General features: G+C 36.9%; 1 protein-coding gene across 11 annotated transcripts in view; it reads left to right on the forward strand.

The window, feature by feature from the left end:
- The window catches only part of FANCC (FA complementation group C), a gene marked incomplete at its 5' end in the record, with an annotated part of 83,620 nt that overhangs the window by 21,925 nt on the left and 39,679 nt on the right, over nt 1-22,016 (forward strand). The gene's annotated exons all lie outside the window — the stretch shown is intronic.

The raw sequence follows: 22,016 nt of genomic DNA on the forward strand, positions 1-22,016 counted from the left end.
TTTTTGGGTGCAGTATTGCTGATTTTTACATCTTTGCATTCTCTGTGGATTTTTGTCATCATATGGTTAAAAAAAAATAATTGAATTGTCAATACATTTTTTATAGCTTACCGTCCTCAGAACTAGTGAGACTGCAGCACCAATCTCATTATCATTTAAGTAAAAAATTCAGCTTAGCAGAAATTTACATCTCTGAGTAGTTCATTTCTTAATTATTAGTTGACTTTATACATTTCAGTTTATCTAGGTATGAATGTAATACAGAATATTATAAAATAGGTAATGGTTTTGCCATGTTTATGTTGGTAACCAGCTGTGCTTAGCTAAGTAGTAATATTGATATTGGTGCGTTAATTCTCAGCAGTACATTCTCACATTCTGATGCCCCTGCGTTTCTGTATGTGTGTGTTTGGTGGGTGGTACAATACACCATGAAATTCTCATTAATTTTATAATAACTAAAATTACTCTTATTTTCTTTCTGTTTTGAACCTTTCTCAAGAGGCTTTTCAGGAGGTTAGTATACTTGTGATTGACGGTGAAGCAAAGTAAAGGACTTTTTAAAAGTCTTCTTGAACACCTAAGCAAAGTGATGCAAAAACAAATCTGTCTTTTCTTATGCATTCTTACTGGTTGGACATATTCTTCATATGGACATAGGAGATTGACAGTAGCATCCACTTAGGTATTCCACAGAGAAGAGTTTGTCATGGTATGTGTTATTAACAGCAGCATACACATATGCCATGGTGAGGGGGAGCTAAACCCAGGCAATGATTCTGATCTACTGATAGCTTCCATTTGTGGTGGTGGGAAAACATGCCATTTTAACCTCGATAGGTTACCTATGTTTGATGTAACTGGACTGGTGGCTTTGGTGGCACGAGAAAAAGCATCAAGTAAACATGAACAAGCATTTAGGGATGGATGGAGGAGGGACTGCTGCTCCTGGCAGCACTGCCACTTTAAGCTGTCCAAAGTTGGGACTGACGCGTTGATATAAGACACATTTGATATAAGCATTTGATATAAGACACACTGTACTCTGCAGGAATTTTTCTACCCAGTCTGTGAATTTGAATCAACCTTAAATAATAATTGTGACTCGATGGGTCAAGAGTTAACGTAAAAGTGAGAGGGAAAAGGGCACGGAGGAACTCAAAGCAATCTAGTTCTGTCATTCAGCACTTCCCTAGCTGATTAAAGTGTGTGTAGCATAATATGGCCTGAAATGTAACAAGTTCGTATTTTGATTAGAGAGAAAGAAATAACCCTTAGAAAATTTTAATTTAAAAAATCGGTTAAATAATGGAGATAGTAAAATGCACGTTATAAGAATACTTAAATTGAGATTAAAAGAAAGGATATTATTGCTTTCTACAGTTGTTAGAATTTCTTCTCACTTCCTCACAGTCCGGAGTGCATCATAGTGCAACCACTTTTTAGAGAAAGTGGTTTTATCTCCTTTTTCAAATCAGCGTTGTAGTTCTATTTACCAGCAAATGTGATATGATAAGGACTATTACGCTTGTTTGTACAGAAGAATGTAAGTTAAGTATTTTGTTACTCTTGAATAGTTTCTTTTTTATGAAAATAGAAATCAATATCAGATTGCAAAAGAAACATACAGTAAGTCTGTTGACCCATCTAATGTATACTGACAGTTATTTCCTCCTGATCTGTTTTATTTTCCACATTATTCATCACAAAATATTGTTACAGTGGGGGATCAAGATACTTTTGCTATAACAACTATAATTTTGAAGTTTGTGTTGGCTGTTTTCCTAGTGGCTTGATAACCAACCTGTGCAGTGCCTTGGTCTGACCTCAGCCTTGTTCATTATACAGTGGGAGCTCTTTACAGTGGGGATATTGACTGTCTTGTGGAGAAGATGCCTAATACAGTTGTTCACTATGGAAAAAATGACCCAAAGGTTAAAATATATAGTTGAAACAAATTCTTGGGGATGGGGAGGAAGATAATTTTGTAACAATGTGGTGTAAGGAAATTGAAATCCAGAAATTAGTTCTAAATAAACCTCTGAAATTCAGATTTTACTTAAAATGTTTTTAGTATTATGGAAAACTTGCCTATTCTTGGAATGAAATAATGATCCTCTAAACTAGTTAAGCTCTATCTAGGAGGTATGCATGGTAAGCTTCCACGACAGTGCACTGAACGGACTTCTGTGTTAGTGCTGTATACACTGATACAGGAGCTATGGAAGAGATACTGGTTTACATATAGGAACTGCTTTTCAGCTTCTGCATAACTGACCTTAACAGTAGCATTGTCCTTTTTGCCCTGCAGCTCAGAGTTGGTATTATCTCCCCAGCTTCATGCCTCAGCACGCAGTGAGGAGGAATACTTATATTTTAAAGAGGTGAAGTAGTTCACTATGTAAGCCACCATGTATCAGATAAATGAAGACCTCTGGGTGCACCTTTAGTCAATGCTAGTGCAACAAAAACAAAAAGCAAAACCAAACCATAAAACAAACAAACAAATACATCCAAACAGAAAGTAAGAAGGAGTGGTTAACAGTTAGTTAGTGGTGGAATAGAAAACTTTACTTCTTCACTACTAATGGGTAAATTTTAACAAGGAAAAAAAATTGAAGATTGACCTTTGAAGATTGCTTCCTAGTTTTATGGGATTTAAGTTTGTGTTAGATTAAAATTCTTCTCCCAGAATGCAAGGTTATATGTGACTGCAAAATGATGCTATTCAGCCAGCATAGTGGTGAATATTCTTCTTTCCTTTGTTTTCACGTCAATGTCCATTGACTATTAAATTGCACCTTACTTTTTGTCATGGCAAGTACCAGTTCCCGAAGAATACTTCGTGGACTGTCAGTGGTTCTTTGATTAAGGTCATTGATAGGAAAGCTGATCTGAAGTCCTTCCAGCTACTAAATTAGATTTTCAATCAAGTAGCAAAAAATGTATTTGCTGCTTGCTTACTCTTTAAATTTCTTGGCATTGTAATAGTAAAGCTGAGTTGTTTGGGAAGAAGGAAGTTAAATATGGAAAGAAAGGTAGCTGCACTTGATCTATATTATTAATCAGCTTCAGAAATCAAGATGATGCATGTCTGTAAGTCCTTTGAAAGAATCAAATGTGCAGAGAAAAACCTTGATATTTAATTAACACTTGCAACATCAACTGCAGTGCTCTTAAAATGATATGCTATTTAAAATAATGAGAAGCTTCTCTTTTTTTTACATTCCGAGTTAGAATGTTGAAAGCTAGATTCCTTGTTTATGTACCAGCTCTGGCGCAGTGTAGAAAGCCAAGATACACCCTGCCACTGATTTGTCACTGAATAAATCAGTTGTGACCTGGTAAAACCAGTTTATCAGAAAATGATTTAGTTTCTCCATCTGGCCTTCTCTGAGCAGAGGCTTTTGGAGCTGCACGTGTGTTGTTCTAACACGGGCTTCTGTCTGGTGGGGCTAGAATGCTTCGTTTCAGTCACAATGCAGGTTGCTCTTGCAGTGGCATTGCACCAACAAGAGATAGAAAACTACTTTTCCGAAGTAGTTTTCCATTTTAGTAACTTGATCACATCTCCTCCTCTCCTTTAAATTTATAAACTGTGTTTATGGATTGTTTACTGCTTTGAAATTTGTTACTTTATTATACTATCACTGCTTTTGATGTATTGTTCTGGAAGGCCGTACATACTTGTGAGAGTGTTGCAGCCTCTTTCCTTTAGAGCTTAGTAAAAACAGGAACTGTAAATATATCTTTGTTTGTTTGTTTGTTTTTTAAGATTTTTTTTAATAGCTTACTTTCCCTCAAAGGAAAGCAAAGAAACAAGACAGTGTATGTGTAATACCTTAAACATAGGGGTGGAAGGCCGATCAACCTCTGCATGTGTTTTTGAACATGGTTTTGGGGCCTGACCAAATTTTCCTTTCTGGAAATGTGTGGTTCTTTTGGTTATCTGTATGCTGTGCAAGGCCACACTTTATTAATGGCCACAAAAGTGATAGGTGTCCTTTATAACAATAATTTTTAATGGCACTGTAATTATAAAGTTCCAGTTATTTAATAGCACTGTAATTACAAAATTCCAGTTATTTTTTGTAAAAATATGTAATTAAACTTGTGTGGTTTATCTTCATAAGATTTCATACATATTTATCTTTTACCACTTTTTTATTGGTCGTTTTTTAAAAATGGATGGTATGATGCAAAATTAATATAAAATTTTTCCTTCAGAAACCTTTACTTTTGTTGGCGTCAGTGAGCAACAGAAGTTCCTCAGCAGAATTGTGTAAAAGAAATGTTTCTATGAAAATACTAAAACTGATTAAAAAAAACAAAAAACAACAAAAACAAAACTCTAAATCTCAGACTTATCTATTATTCGTTCATTAAGTTGATGAGGTATTTCTGCTGTAAAATCAAAGTTTTGAATTAAGGTCTGCAGTCCTTGTCTCTCCCTATTGTCATTGAGTTTATCTCCATGGTTTTCTGCTGAGCTAAACAGTGTTGATGGAAAGGTGGCAGACCACTTATTTCCAAATATACGCTACCAGTAAGCAGAAACCATATTATTCTTTCCTTTGAACACTGTCAGCACTCAGTAAACAATGATAAGCACCCAATTACGTCTTTGAGAATGCAAATGTTGCCTTTTCAGATACAGGATTTCCATTTTGGCCAAATGCAGTATTTGCAGGAGAACTGCAACATTTGCTTTCTGGACTTTCCCCTGAGTTTTAGCGAAATCATCTTCCTAAGTTATTTTTGAATAGTAAACACTTAGACAATTTGAAAACCATTCATTTAATACAGTAAGTGTTTGGCAGAACTACTTATACACAATGCTTAAATGTTTCTGGAAAAAAGGGCTTTTTGTGTGTGTTTTTTTTTTCCTTGTGGTGTGTTTTTGTTGTTTTTTTTTTTTGAATTTCAGTTATTAATATGAAAACATAATGCCAAGGAGAACCTTCTGGTTAGTATCTTTTCCTTTAGCATTGATACATTTGCCACCTGTGGAGGACATGTTAAAGCATCTTGAGTGGAAGTCTTGTTTTTCCAGAAGAATGGAAGAGCATATCCTTGCCTTTCACATGCCAACATTTATGTACCCTAAGGTTGTATTTGTTCACTCTAATTTTGATAGAGTTCTGTCTATTGTATCTTTGAATTGTATTGAATTGTTTTTCAGTGGGTTGCCACTCCTCAAATAAGCCAGAACAAGAAATTTACTGCCAATTAAGCACAGGATGTTTGAGATTTTTAGTGATGTTCTCCGGATGACCTGTTTTTTTTTTATGATCATCTTGACTTTTTCATTAAGCTACAATTTTAATTGAGTTGGTTCAGTTAATGAAGCACTGACCTTTCACCCCTAGTTCTGAATCTGTGCCAGTATTTTCAGCAAAATGTTCTTTTAAGGCCTTTGCTTTCTGTGTAGCAGTATTTTGTTTTTATACAAGAGCATTCGCTTAATGAATGTCATTCTAATCTTGCTATGTATATGTAATACTGAAATGAATTAACCCATCATTGGAAGGATGGTCTCTCAGTGATGGCTGAAAATGGAAACATCTGTGATTTACTTCTTGGAGCAGTTGCACCTGCACTGAAATATGTAGTTACCTCTCACTATAAACTTCAGCTTGTGGGTGGTTACCCTTTTTTCCTTGGTTGTGAAGTGCTTATTGTCTTGTATTTTGCATCATGCAGCTATTTAGAGCTACCAAATTTGTCATTCTTAATAGTTTAATTTAGTGACATATTTTGAATATGATACATTTGAATATTTAGAAATAGATGAAAAAGAGAATTGTTATTAAAAAGAAAAAAGAATTCTGCAAAGTGAAACTTCTTAAAATTTTGGATTCAAGTGGACTTCCTGTTTTGTCTGCCAGGGAAGAGTTGCTCATCTTTGATTTATTGGGAGTTTGTGAGATTATTTACTTACTTCAGAAATTGAAATAGAAAGTATTACAAGAAAAAAGAGTGATAGTAGATATGGATGGAGCTACTGGCAAGTTACAAAGAATAACTGAAACAAAAACCTGGAAAGAAGTCATATTAAGGAAAGGTTGGAGACTGTGAAAGCGTGTGTAATTTCATATATTTTGGCTTCTATCCGAAATTATTTGCCTCTGAAAAATTATTTCATTTAACAGTTTCTGTGTTCCCAGCACAATGAGGACAATAAGGTATCACATTAAAACATGAAGGAACTGAAAAGGACTAGATTATCTATGAGAAATACAGAGTTTCTCAATATATTTTTATAAAATATGAAAACTGTTTTGGGAAATGGAAGAAGAAAAATTCTGTAATTCTCATTGCATCTTCTTCATGTGTCTGCTTTGTGGAACAAAGTTTAATTTGAGGGATATATAGCTCATATGTATTTGTTAAAATGCAGTATGCAGAGTATGTAGAAAGAGATTGTTTAGAACAGGACACAACTGTTCACAGTAGGTAATAATGACAACTTTCTTGCTTATTTTGATAGCTTCTACCTTACAACCAGTAGTGTATATTCTTACATACCAGCAGATGGCATTCTTCATATTATATACAGGTATGCGTATGTTTACATTAATGAGTACAAGGTTTTCCATTTCACGGCCTTCCAGTGCATATTCTTCAAAGGGAACATTAACGTTTTCTTCTTATAGTGTGTCTCTAGATTAGAATACAACTTCACTATTGTCCAGTTTGTGTGTCTTAGCTGTCTGATACCTGCATGAGTGAGAATTCTGTGTTAAGATTTCTTGAAGTTGTTAGCAACAACAAATTCAGGATACTCACTAATCGGAAAATTATTTTCATGGTCTTCCTAATTTCCTGTATATGTAATGCATGCAGTGAACTGTTTTTTGTCTTTTCTTGCCCATAATTATTCCAGGGATATGGAACAGTTCTACCTGTGTTTTTACTTGTTATGATGATAGTGGCTAATTCTTTAATTATTTGTTTATGAATTTAGGGACTTTGAGAATCTGTTTTGTTAAACACTGTAAACAAACAGTTTAGAATACATTTTTTGTTCTGAAGTGGTTACAATGAATCTATCATGCACATAGGTTTAAAAGAAAGAATCAAAATAAACAACTATGTCTTTCCTCCAGATTCCTCCATCCATCACTGTTATAAAGTTACAGGTAATATACTGAACAGTGCAGGTTTTTTGTAGCTCCCATTCTCTGTTTTCCCTACTCAAACCTTACCATTTCCAGTTTTATGGTGGCCCATTTATGTATGGCCATGCACTGTACTTTTAAGGACAAAGCCTCTATATAGATCAGAACTTTTTTTGTTCGTATGTCATCATATTACTAGTTTTGCTGCTCCCATGGTTTAATTTATTCAGTCCCCTGTTCTACTGGGGTCATTTTCAAAGGTTTATTTGTTGTTGGCATCAGACCGTCCCCACAATATTGGCTACAACAAAGCATCCATTCTTTTGTTTCTGATACCTTGTTAAGAGTAAGCCTTTTGCAGTGCGTTACTACAGCCCCTACCAAAACATAAGAAAAATTACACCACTGAACACCAGTAGATGGCACTCTGTTTATTAAGTGATTACCAGTATGTACATTCACACGAGTGTGCATATATAAACGAACATGCACTCTCACTCACAGTTTTTAAACAGTAATTATTTTAAATGTTGCTACGGATTAACAACAGCCTCCTTGCCCTTCCCCTTGAGGGTGCTCAATAGTGTTTGTTATTACTCGATAGGCACAGGCCAGGCCCCAGCAAAGTGCAGCAAGCTGTAACTGTGGAAGTATGTGAGGGTCAAGGCATACTTCTTCCAAACATTCTGTCAGTTTTTTAGAGCTTTGCACTTGTTCTGGGATGAATTTCCAAACCATTGGAGGTGACAGCTGTGATAGATACCTGCACATATCCTCCCACGCTGCTTGCCACCTATAACCAACCTGCCTCAGGGCAGATCTCTGGGTGGTATTCTTAAACAGTTGTTTAACCTTAAACAAAACCAGAAACATGTTCAGGAAACATACCAATAGGAATATACTGGTTTGAACATCCCAAGGATATTCAGAATTCTTAAGGGCTATTGTAACTATCTTGGAGAAGGGAAAGGTGAAAATTAACTCCATCCCAGCTGAAACCAGGCATTCTTATAACTCATGATTCACCAGAAAACTGAAACACTTTGAACTTAATGTAATTTTAGAAATGTTGTTGTTATGCAATGCAATTATTAATGTGCTTATTATTCATAAAATTTAATCAAATTTTAAATCCCACGTTGGCTCACATCCTGTGGACAGGATGGGAAATGCAGATTTCGATGGTGTTTATAAGTTGACAAGCCATTGAAGCAGTATCCAAGAAACCTGAATGTTGTATTTGACTTGTAAGTCAAGGAATGATGAGAAAGTATATCCCTAAATAGGAAAAGATGATTTAAAATTGCTCCTCAGATTTAAAGGGAAAACATAAAATACACTGCTACTCAATTCTGTCTAAAATTCTGTTTGCATAGTTCTGTGTGCGTGAAACTAAATGTGCAGGTTTTTGTTCGTTTGTTTGTTTTAAAGTTGATGTGTTTAATTAGGAAGTTGACTAAAGAATAGCAAAGGTACCTGAGCGAATACAATTGTCACAAGTGTTAAACTGATGTTTTTCACATTGTTTACTTAAGTAAAAAAAGGATCAGAAGTGTTTATTCCCCCCTAGTTTGTAGGTCAGCCCATCTTGCTATGTGAGGAAAATTAAATATGTAGTCATGGCAATGACTGTAAGATTGTTTTTTGCTCACATAGTCCAGTTCTCTTGACATGTAGTGCATATGCACACTGGTGGACTAGATTGCAGGAGGAGACTGAAATGGGTATCTGAAGAACACTTTCTTCTGTTGCTTTTTTTTTTTTCAATTATTTGTAATAGCAGGAATTAAAAACCTATTTTGACTGAAGATAGAACAGCTTTACACCCCACCCTAAGAGAGCTGAAAGAACATATAAAAGACTCAGATTTTCTGATTTGTATCAAAACCCAGAAAAGTCAGAAAATAGTCCTCCTCTTCATAATTATTGCAAGTAAATTGATGTTTTAGAACAATTTTCAGTTAATTCAGCTGGAGAAAGTTGGGTGAATTCTTATTACAGACATACATACAAAAGCTATACACATTGTGTAAAATGAAACAAAAATTAGATGTTTTAGGCAGGGAATGCATAGGGAAAGTGCAATTAGTAAATTACCTAAAAGTTTCTAAATAATACAAGGTGGAAAGAAAATCAGTCTTACAGACTTGAGGGTGGAATCACAAGAGATCACAATGTGATCAGGATATGGGATAAATGGTGAGCCACACTTCAGCAGATGTAAACCTAACTTCTGATGCCTTTTATTCATTAAACAGCAATTTGACACTTAAAGTTTTGTCAAAACTAACCAAACAAGCTTGTGTCAGTCAAAGCTAAAGCATGGGGAGGTGGAGCGCTAATTTTGTCAGGGTCCCCTTGCAAATCAAATCTGACAGGGGAAAAACAAAATGGTGATTTGAAAAGGCATGAATATCTCAAAACTCTTGGCAGTGCCTCATAACTTTTGTCAGGAGCTTGGGCAGTGGGCAAAAATAGGAAAAAGAAATAGATCTCCAGGTCAGAAGAGTAATATTCAAAGTGCTTGTGCTTCTATGATTCTTTTCTGAAGGCTGGCTATTCTAAAGAACACTTGACTGGTACATTTGTTGTCCATGTACAAAAAAAAACTAAACTAAAACCACAAGTTAAATATTTAAAAAGAGAATATCTGATAATGACACAAGGAGAAATATATCTGAAGGAGTGACTGATGCCTGATACTAAACTTGCTGTAACATCAGGGTTTAATAGTTGTTCTTAGGGAAACAGAGCAAATGTTTTCAAGTTCAGCCCTCTCCACAGGGAAAACTGCTTCTGTTTCTTTGTCTGTCTTTTGGTTTGGGTACAGCAGTCAGTTTGTCTCTCCACTGCAGTAATGTGTTTGAAAATATAGAAGTTCTATGATTCTGGAATGAAAAAACCACACACCAAACCCAACAATGGAAGAGTAGGATGAGAAACTCCAAACCATTTTTGAAAGAAACAGAACTTCTAAGTGAAACAATCAAAGATACCTTTTCATAGATGTAACATTGCCTGTGGAGAATCATATAGCAAGACAGACTGTACTAAGAGGAGCGTGCATGGACTGTGTAGAGTCTTTTGAAGGGACCTTATGTACTTAAGTTGTCTGAACGATAATTGTATGTGTAATGTTGTGAAAAGCTGTCTAATAAGCATTCTGTGCATTTGTTAAGACTTTGAGAAAAAGAAGATGAATTTAAGAAAAGAATCCTCAATGCTCGTGATCATCTCTGCAAAAGAATAGATGGTATCACTGCAGTCATGCTGCAGCCTTGCGATTAAAATGGGAGACTACTACTATTTGTATCATGGGCCTAACAAAAGTGAGAGTAAGAACTCCTACTCTTTCACAGGCCTTACTTCATGCAGTAGAACACTCGTCTTTTTTCTTTGTGGGAGTCAAACTTCAGCTGAAATGATAATAATCCAATTATGGGCATTTGGAGAAAAAAGTCTGAGGATAAATATAATAATCAAACACTTTTCAGCTCTAAATATTGCATTTACAAACCTAAATTTGGACCTTGGAGAGAATTGGTGTTTACTCGAAAATCCAATAAGCATTTGGAAAAACATCTGTGAGGCAAAACTTGGAGGCAGATCAACTATTTTAGTGTCATATCTAAGAGTATTAAAGGCTAATTGAAAATACGTGTTGGTTGCACCTTGTGAGGTTGAGTATTGAGCCCATAACGGGACAGATGAAGCTCAGCACAGATGAATGGAAAATGCTACACATGTGGGTGTGAGGGAGCACCAAGGATAGGCTGCTCCATGGGACAAGGTGAGCCAGGATCCAAGGGTGACGATATGGCAGATGTGGCTGTGGTGTTTTGCAGAAATGGTACTCTATACAGAAGATTGCATGGTATGTGGATTAGAAGAGCAGGGCAGCTCCAGTGACAGTAACCAGGCTCAGCCATGAGGAGAGGGATCACCAGGGCAAGATCATGGTGATGAGGTGGGTCCAAGGTCAAGCCATCAAGCCAAGGCCGTGGGCCAGGCTCTGGTACGTGATCAACCACAAGTATACCTGCAACATACCTCAAGCAAGGACCAAAGCCAGTGCTTAAATATGCTTTCTAGGAAAGCCAGAAGGAGCCAGCTTTGTACAAGTCTTGCTCACACAGTGCTGTGTCAGAGCTGGCCTGGAGCACAGGTGGCCAGGCCCCTGGGAAGGAGGGCAAGGTGACTGCAGAACGGACTATCAGACCCTTAGGTGATCATTATTGCTCAGGGGTAAGGTCTTGGGATAAGAATGGGTATTTCTGTGAAAATACCGCCGATCAGTAGCTGCTATTCAAGAGAGTATCATGACAGTAATAGGAAACAAAATGGAAAATACTTAATGCTGCTTAAGAAAATGATGGCAGTGGTAGTCTGTGTCACAAGTAATTGGTGCAGTTTCTTTGTCACCGTTTTGAAAAGAGCACTAGAGGTAGAAGAGTTGAAGGGATGAGCTATAAATACAGTTCAAGGCATTGGATAGCCTCTGTCTGAGGAATGACTAAAAGGACATTGCTGTTGTCATGTGGTGGTAAAGGGACAGAGGTTGGATTTTTACTGTGTATGTAACTTGTACACCTTTGTTGGTGTTGTGGTGATGTTATTATGACTTAAGCGTGGGAAGGTTTTTTTTGGTGAGGTACATGACATCTATGAGCATGGTGATGACTCTTTATTTTAATGATAATTCTTAGGCTATGTTTATGGTTACAGACCATTCACCTTGAAAAAAAATCCTATACATAGAATAAAATATCAGATGTCTGTAAAATCCCAGAAGTTTTAGAGAGGGTCAACAGCGAATGAGTTAATTCTTTGGTGGGCTCCAATATAAGGACTAGGGATCATTAGATGGGAAGTAATAGCTTGAAAACTAAAAGTAGTATTTCTCTGTGTAAAATACAGTTTAACTGTGCCTGGGGACAGGATACACAAAATGGTGTTGGTTTTAGTTCACTTGGGTTCACTGAAGACAAATTCGCTAAAGGTTACAAAGTAGAAAAGTACCAATTGCAGCTTGAGAAGATCCTGAGCTGCAAGATGTTAAAACTGATGTTACAATTAGGTGCTTGTTCTGGTCATAAAAGTTTTCCTAAGGCTTCTGCCTTTACCTGCTCTCAGAGACGACATACTGGGTAAATAGAAAGTTACTTGTTTGGTAATTATGCTACCGTGTAATTAAAGTTGTCTTGCTTCAAAAATACCATATGTAGTAATTGTTAAAGGTAGCATTAGAGAATGTAATTTAAGAGAGCAAGAATGTGGGAAAAGAATACTAGTTCAGAAGGTCACAACAACATAGCTCTAACTACTGTTGTTTGAGAGGACAAAGGGAGGCTATTGCAGTACTCTGCTGGATTGTATAATGGTTGTCATGGTGGTTCTTTTAAGGCATTGGAGGAAAATATATTAAAAGAGATAAATAAATCATTTTCAGATTAGGAAATTCTTAGTTTTGGTGGAGATGTTTTAGGCTGTTCTGAAATGGGTATGACATGATACTGAGAAATCTGTTAAGGCCTACTTCAGACATTGAAAATGCAGGGCAAGTAAAGAGAGAATCCCCTAACGCTGTGTAGGCATAGAAATATGTACTCTTTAGAAAAACAAACGTACTTTGATTACTGTTCTGTTTCCTATAAATAGCCTCCCTATAAGATATTGTATTTAATAAGTTTTTTTTTTTCCCTGACTACTTAATTGTAGTAGCCATAGCATATTCAGTATATATATGGCATTTAAATCGCTTCTGTGTAGCGTTTCAGTAGGCCACACATAAGCAGGCTGTTCTTGAGTTTGCCGCACTACTGATATTTTGTTGTTGTTGTTGTTTTTGACTGAAATTTCTTTCAGGTCTCACTGTTGCTTCACATGATTTTTGTGTCATACATATTGAGGTTTCTACAGTTGTGAATTAGAAGATCTAAGAGTACAGTTTCCAAAACTTTGCTTGAAAAATCCTGCGAGGGTGTGGGCAGTTAATTTTCCTGTATCTTTCAGTAGCTGCTTGTATTGAGATACAACTGGACAGTAGCACACTGAGAGAAGGAGCTCTACAAGGGTCAGTAAAAAGGATTTACAGTGGGGAAGCAGAACAGATTATTATGTATGATTTTTTTCTGACCAAAGGTCACAGTATATTTCTTACTGATGGCCAAAGCAAAGTGTGATGATTTTGTGTTTGAAATACAAAGGTGAGTGCATTTACTACACTGGTCCTGAGATGCTGTTATCTAATGTAACATTGCTGGCCTTCTGACAGACTCTTTTCTAGCTCCATCATTTATTGGTGTGATTCATATTCCTTCAAGTCATGTAGTTGGCTTCAGCTTGTCAGCATGGATAAGGCTGAGAGAGCATAATTATATTGGAAATCTGTGATATATTATTAGTTCTAATTCTGGCATATACATTGTGAGTTTTGTAATTTTGAAAATGTTTAACTTAATACTAACTCTTGGTGGGGCTTACATCCAGTTTCTCCATGACCTTTGCAAGTGATCATGCACCAGTGTTGTGCTTTACTACTTTGACTTTCCCTCAGGTGTCTAGTCAAATCAGAGCATTTTTGCTAGTGACATTAGAACTCTATTCCTGAATCACTGTCTCTTGCTTGAAGTTTTCCTTATAATATACATGTGTATGCATGTATGCATACATGTTTTTTTCTGTATATGTGCTGTTCCAGCACTGTGAGGCTAAGAGGAAGGATACCTGGTTACTTGATCCTTATTGCACTGTTTTCTCACCAGTTTCCTTCTGTTTCCATATTCCAGATTACCTTTTCCTCTCTTGTTTCTTCTTTGTTATCATGCTGATTTCAAAGAATGGTTTCAAATTTTGTCTTGTGATGATCGTTTTTCTGCCATGAGTACTCTGTATACTTTGGGGAAGAACCACTTTCCAAGTAAATGCTTTATTTCATATGAGATGTAGAAAGAATGAAGTATGAGATGTAAAAGATGTACAAGGTTTCTTCGCTGTCTCTCTTAGCTACTCCATTCTAACTAGCCTGTAAACTTTGGTACCAGTCTGGACGGTTTTTTTTCCTTGTCTCAGCATGTTCTGCTAAATCTTTGATGTGAGATGCTGTTTCTCAGCATAAGTTTCTCTTAGGACTCCAAGAAGATTCTAAGTCATAAGACTTCCTAGCCTCCAGAATTTAATGCCAGTGTTTATCTTTAGTTTTATAAAACTTTTCTTTTTTGCCTTAACTAATCAGTTGGCTTTTTTTTTTTTTTTTTTGAGGAGCAAGGACCGTCCATCTCCTTGTCCAACTCCTTATCTTCTGTTTCGGGTAGGAATACGTTATTGTATCACATTTTGTTACCCCACCAGGCAGTGTCATTCTTTCTTCTGACATAGGGTGAGATGATTCACTAGTCTTGGTGATAAAACAGAACTCACTTATCCTGATTTTAACTGGCAAAAAACCCCTCAGCACTACCCTGAAATTCAAATGAAAGTAGAAACAGTCAAAGCAGAAAACTGCATGTTCTTTCCTTTCCATTTGAGCTTTGAAATCTGAACACTTTCTTTTTCCTTCTCATCCAGCATGATCAGCTGCCTCACTGCACCATGCTACTGTAAAGCTTTGAAGAGTAGAAACAGAAATTATTCTGGCAGATGAAAGGAGCATCTTATGGTGTAGAGAGTGTGTCACAGTGAAGGTGAAACCCATTCTTTAGGGCATTCTCTGTCCAAGCATTCTGTCCTTGGTCTAATTCTTAAGTAAGTGGTCTACACAGGGACTCCGGATGACTTGATTCCATCTGTTATGTTGGCTAATTTGCAGGCATTACGGACTGCTACAATAACTAAATAGAGGTGTACTAATACATATTGTAATGCAGCTGTTTTTCTGCCACATAGAGTTTCAAACTCCAATCTCAAATTCCCTTATGAACACACTCTTGCTGTAAGTATCAGCACTTCATAATAGCTCATGCCTATGATCAGACATTTAGCTTTCCTTAGTACCAGAAGCTTTGTGAAAGTCTTCCTATCAGTGAGTATCTCAGGAGATTTATTCTCTTTCATCAAGAAAAATAGCTGTGAGAAAGTGCATCCAGAAGCTCAGGTTCACATACATGCCATATGTATGGAGCATCCTGGTTATTTAGGCAAACAATGAAACATACACTCTTTCATATATTTAGTTGAATTAATAGAGAGACTGTAGGATTGACTTGATCTCCATTAACACAGTTCTCTTTTGACTGCTTGCCCACTAGTTTGAACCTGTGCTGTCAGATGAGGCTTGTTTTCCCCTTTTGACATGACTTCACACTGAAGACCTTTATACTTCAAATAAACAGTTATTTTCTCAATATCTAATCCACACAGTATACTTCCCTGCATCCAGGAATATCCTTTCTCTTGTGAACATCTGGTGAATGAGCTGCTTTCACTTTTTGCCTCTTTAGTCTGGATGATTGTCATAGTGACTTATTTTTGGTCAGAGAGACTATTTCAGACACAGAAAATAGTTTTAAAAATTTGGTTCCCCTATTGAGAGAAGTATGTGTATTAATGTCTGAGAGTTCAAGCTGTTTGCAATCCCTGTATGCAGATCATCCTGTCCAGCTGATAGTGGGTAATAATTATTTTACTTAAATAAAAACAATAATAAAACATAATCTTCTCTGAACTAGGCAATAGTGCAAACTGTGAATCATCAAACCCATTTGTCTGTCATTTCTCCTTGATTCTATCAAGTTATCTCTATAAGATTATGAGCTTGAAAACAAGAATGATATCTTCTGGGTTATCTTCCATGACTGAAGGTTTTCTGAGATGAACCCTTTTGTCTCAGTGATGACCAAGAGATCATTTTGCTGAGGACACCAAGCTGTTGGCAAACTGGAGGGAAGGGATGCTATCCAGAGGGACTTTGAAAGGCTTGAGAGGTGGGCCTCATGAGGTTCAATAAAGCCACGTGCAAGGTCCTGCATCTGGGCTGGGTCAATCCCAAGCCCAAATACAGGCTGAGCAGAGAATAGATTGAGAGCAGCCTTGATGAGAAGGACCTGGGGGTATTGGTGTATGAGAAGCTGAACATGAGCCAGTAATGTGCACCTGCAGCCCAGAAAGCCATCCGCATCCTGGGCCACATCAAAAGCAGCGTGGCCAGCAGGGCAAGCAAGGTGATTCTCCCCTCTATTTTGCTCTTGTGAGACCTTATCTGGAGCACTGTGTTCAGCCCTGGGACCCCCAGCACAAGAAGGACATGGACCTGTTAGAACGAGTCCAGAGGAAGGCCACAAAGGTGATCAAGGAGCTGGAGCATCTCTCCTGTGAAGACAGGCTGAGGGAGTTGGGGTTGTTCGGCCTGGAGAAGAGAAGGCTCTGGGGAGACCTCATTGCAGCCTTCCAGTACTTAAAGGGGGCCCAACAGGAAAGCTGGGGAGGGACTCTTCGTCAGGGGGTGGACAAAAAGTAGGACAAAAAGTAATAGCTTTAAACTAAAAGAGGGTAGATTCACGTTAGGTGTAAGGAACAAATTCTTTACTCAGAAGGTGGTGAGGCACTGGAACAGGTTGCCCAGGAAGCTGTGGATGCCCCATCCCTGGAGATGCTCAAGGCCAGGCTGGATGGGGCTTTGAGCTACCTGGCCTGGTGGGAGGTGTCCTTGCCCATGGCAGGGGTGTTGGGACTAGATGATCTTTAAGGTCCCTTCCAACCCAAAACATCCTATGATTCTGTGATTTTTGCCTGGAACTTGTCCTCATCTGTTGGTCAGAGACTGATACACCTTCTGTCCCACACCTCTTTTTTCCCCAGGATCAACATTTTTTTTTTTTAGTGTTTGTTTATCATGCAGTCTCTTTGGACTCAACTGCATATCCTGTCTATTTATGGATCAGCAGATCCCCTGGCTGTTTTCTTCTCTGAGACTCATTTATATGCAGAAAATGTCCATAAGGGTGCCATGTTCTGTTAGTATTTCCTGTAGGAGTGCTAATGTAGTCAAGAGATTGAGGCACACTCCGCCAGAAGTTAGGCCTCAATCCAGTATGTGTGGGATAATTGCTTGAAGCTCTGTTCGTACCCTAACCAAAAAACAGATCATCATGGAGGCTTCCTGAAACAATACTGTCCTTGGCACAATATTTTTTGCTGAGACCAAAGTCTCCCACAATGTGACTTTGCATACTGGTAAGTCCTCAAACGTGAGAGAAGATTTTCTCTTTACACCCTGAAGATATGTAGTTTGCTACACATTTACTCAACTTCCTTACTGACCTCTTTCTAGTAGGTATTGAATTTAATAGGGTGTGTACTCCCCTTCTGAGGGCATACACCCACAACAAGGTAAGGCAGGGTGTGATATGCTCTGTTTGTAAAACAGTTCCTTTTCTTTGATTGTCCTTTCATAGAATACGTGTCAGCACATCTCAAAAGAACTGCAATTGCACTGTATTTTGTAGTTTTTGGAAGAAAGGGAGTGACATTACTGGAAAATGAGCTTTGTAAAACAAGTCTTTTGTCTGTTTTTTAGTGTTGTTGCTTGTAAGTTTGGTTTAATATAAATTAAATCATGATTTTTAGAAGATAGTATTCTTTCTGTTCATTTTTTTCTGTAACATTATATTAATAAAGACATTAAGTTATAGGTGAAGATATGTATTGTACACAGGAATTAGGAGAACCTTTTCTAAGGTGAAGAACATTCATTTGATTTTGTGGTCAACATACTTGTTTTTTAACAAGACTGTCTATACACTAGTTTTATTTATGTTCACGCTTTGTTAGACAGTTAATCTAGGGCCAAATCTACATTTTCTATGTAGAAAGAATAGCTGTAGACCTTAGCAGGAGATCTATGTGACTAATTCTTTGCAGGAACCCTTCACAAAATGTTGTTATTAAGAAAGAACATGATACATTAAGTGTAATCCAGATATAATATTGAAGTATTATTTGTTTTGTTTAGTATTCTCTTACCTTTTGAAAGTAATTCTAAGGTAACACGAGGAAGATGAGTGGAAAGTGGGAGATTAAAAGTTAAACTGAAATATCAGAGTTAAAATTATGAATGAGAAAGTTAAAGGAGAAATAATGCTTCATAAAACAGAAGGTTTAGAATGGTTTTGTTATAAATACATTGTTTGAAACTTTATTTTTGTTTTTCTCCCTTCTAAATTAGCAACGCTCAGACTAAAATAAATAGACTACTTCTTATGTTTGTAACGGTATTACTGTAATATTTAACCATAGGTAAAACACAAGATAATTAGAAGGGAATGCCAGTTTAGGAGAGTAGGGGAGGAGCGGACTGGGGGATCTGTTTTTTCCTAGCAGTTGTGGGAAGAGGGAGGTCTGTGTTCCAGGGGGCATGCTTCCAAGAGAGAAATGGAAAATGTTAAGTCTCCTGGAGGCCAAAGTAGTTCAAAGTTACTTAATCACTTTCTGAGACTCACTTTTGTGGTTTTAGGGATCTTATGGCTTTTTTGGTATGTTTGGAAAAGAGGAGTTGTCATTCCTCTTCTAACCTGTGCAAATAATCATCAGGAACTTTGATCACTGCAAAGGCTGTAGTGTATTCCTCCAGATGAAAGACATCTGATGGTAATTACAGTATGTATCTTGTTTATATTTTTCCTACTCACTCTTGCTGTATTTTTCCCCTCATCCTTCAGCAGTCTTTGTGGCACTTTTCTTCAGTCACTATATGTGGAACTTAACCTTGCCTGTAATCAAAGGCTTGTATCAAAGGGAGTCTGAAGACATTTCCACAGGAAGTGGTCTGGAGTGGGTGGAGACGAATGGGATTTTAACCAGTCGTTGAATTTTTTCGTTCAGCCTTGCTTCTGGTACATCCTTCTTCCCTCCATTGCTCGGCAGTGGCACACTGTTCAGTGTAACACTTCATATTTATAGCCAGTAGACAATCTGTGCTTTTCACAGGAGCATCTGTGCAGCCAACTCCAGGCAAAATTGTGGAAATGGTACGGGCTGCCTCGTAAATTTGGTAGGGAAGAATGCAATAACAGCTATGTGTTGTGGTTCCAGCAACAGCATCATACTGCTTAGTTTTGTCTGATAGAGCACCATACAATAAATAAATAAATAATAAATAAGATTTTCTGCTAAGAGAACTGCAGCTTATTTTGATGCTTAAGTTTTTTGTTTTGTTTTGTTTTGTTTTTTTCCCTTAAGTTATTTTTACAATGAACTGTTGAGCATTCTGAAAGGGAAAGGGAGAAGTTGTACTGCATTTAAGTCTTAGGATCTTCGGAAATGTTCAATGTGTGTAATCACTTAACGAAGTAGCAGATGGAATTGTAGTACTTCAGTGCTCTCTAGGTATATGCCTAGTCCACAAGTCGCATGGTTTTTGTGCTTTAAAGACATAAAGTTACAACTTAGCTCATTGTAAAACGTTGGGTGAAAAGATGATGTGTCAGTATATCTTCTGATAAGAAAGTTAAAGTGAAAGTTTTGGTCATAGATCTGCTTTCACTATGGCACTGGCTATACTGTAAGGCAAAATGTTTTCATAAAGTTAAAATACAAGTATTTAAAGTATCCAGTTTTCAAGCCATTTGTGCACATTAAAAATAACTCGCTATTCGTGTTCAATGGTTTTCTTGTTGGACAATGTAGGGGGACTTGCCGCAACACATGCAATAGATTATAAGAAGACTGCAAGTATAATAATTACAGCATGGAGCAGACTTTGCTGGCAGATACTAGAACATAGAACTCTCTTTAATCATAGTGCTTCCCATAGTGTGGGTGGTCACAGTCTGCAGACATTTCAGTCAATCCATTCTCCGTGCAACGGTGGTTGTAAAACAGAACTGAAGTAAACAGCATTCCACAGACTTTCAGGGTCTTTTAATTTTGAGAAAGTATAGCTTCTCTTTGGCCCCTCCTTTGGTCTGTTTGCTTCTGTGAGCTGTAACCACACAGGTTATGCTTCCTACCAAATCAATTCTGTTTGAAGTTAATAGTATATAATATAATATAATATAATATATATATAAATTCTCCAGAAGGTTTTTTTCTTAAAAATACATGTTACTTTAAAAACTGCATGTTTTCTTATTTTTTGACAATAAGTAACCTCTGCAGTTATGTTAAGTACTGCATAATGTTTAATCCTTTTTTAAAAACCTCTTATCTTCCTTGTTTTCCCTCTCCCTATTTGTTTTTCTTTGATGCTCAGTGTTGTTTTACTGTTTCTCTAAAAGGTTTTACTGTCAGTTTAGCCCTTAGCACAGTACTTTTCCTCCAAACAAAATGACCAAGAACTTTTTTTTTTTTTTTTTTTGCACCTGGCATCCCGTTTACTGCTTTGGAAGCTGATTTCACCTCCTTAATGTTTGACATATACTGACCTGGAGTCTTGAATTTCATGAAATAGATTTAAATGGCTAAGGTGGGTGTCATGCAAATACTTACACAGTATTTATAGGCCTTTTTGGAGTATGTAAATCAGTTGCAGTTGAGGACAAATGCTGTAATTCCATTATAGAAGAGTACAGGCATGAAAAGATAGGTTTTGACAGATGAGTTTTTACACGGTATTGAAGCATATGTGGAAAGAACTCAAGTATGTAAATGAGCTTGAAAGAATGTCTTAACTCTTTCACTGGATAACTCACAGTTGAAAGTTGGCTTTCTTTTGAATCAAAACAGAGAGCAAATGACTGTTAAATGAGATATATGTGCACTTTTAAGATCTGACATTATTGATTATAGCCCTAAGACTTAATGAATTCCTAATGCGATATGGGAGCTTTCAACTTATAAGTTACTGGTTAAACCTCATTTTGAAAACCAAGTCTGCTTGTGTTGCAGCATCCCCCAAGGGAGTAATGAGCAATAAAGGCACTTTTCTTACCCATTTCTGCAATTTGTTTGTGTCCCGTTTATCAACTTGGAAAGGATAACAGGCTCTTCCAAGCTGCTGGCCTTCTTTATTCCTGTCCCCTGGTGTATATGTCATGTGCATACACAAAATACGTGGGCCAGAGACGGGGTAATTTTGGAACTGTTGTTTAATGTGTTTGTTTGTTCAGCTGCACCAGCTGTTTAAGCATGTGTGATTACAGTGGGTACACACCTACTGAGATCCGCTTCTCTCAGGAACACCAGGAGGAGGTTCTAATTTGGTCTAGGATCAGTGAAACATAAATTGTTTTTACTTTTCATGGATTGCTAAATCATGTTTTAGTTGCAAGTTATTAGTAAATTCTAGTTGTTATTTACGGGAAGCTCTTTGATGGCTTTTATAACGTGTTGGCAATTTCAGTAACATGTTCTGATAATGCATATATTTGTCATTAAACAATTGGGTAAAGTCAGGCTAGCAGTGTGATCTGTTCTGTGCCCGGTCTGGGCAAATGAAACTTTCTTCTTTATGAGTTTCTTATTTTTCTTTTAGAGAAATGTAATGCTCATGAAATAAAGGAAGACCATAGATTATTCTCCCCATATTTGATTGGTGCAAGCATATGCTAATAAAAATGACTTTAAATGTCTGGTATTGCTTGGTTGTGGTAGACATATAATATAAGGGCTTTTCTGGCTGCAGTTTAATTTTCCACTTGTGCATTTTTCTTTTTGTACTGTCTGTGCATCCATACTTTTTGCTCAGAATTTAAAATGCTTCTGTATTAAAAAAGTATTCGAGTATTCTAAAACCTACATTTTGTTTAGAATTAGTTAATAATACTTGCTTAAGATTTGACATATCTGCCTCTTCTACATGCTAATACACAATTCTGCCGCTAGTAGATTAAAAATCAAGATTCTCAGGATTGTTTAGAGTGTGTCACTCTAGCCAATTGACCTGCGAATAAAAGCTTATTAAGTAGTTAATACAGTGATAGTATGTATTCAAGAATTCTAATAAATTATGTACTAAATCAG

The sequence above is a fragment of the Anser anser genome (genome assembly GCF_964211835.1).
Source record: "Anser anser genome assembly, chromosome: Z".
In the NCBI taxonomy this organism is placed as follows: domain Eukaryota; kingdom Metazoa; phylum Chordata; class Aves; order Anseriformes; family Anatidae; genus Anser; species Anser anser.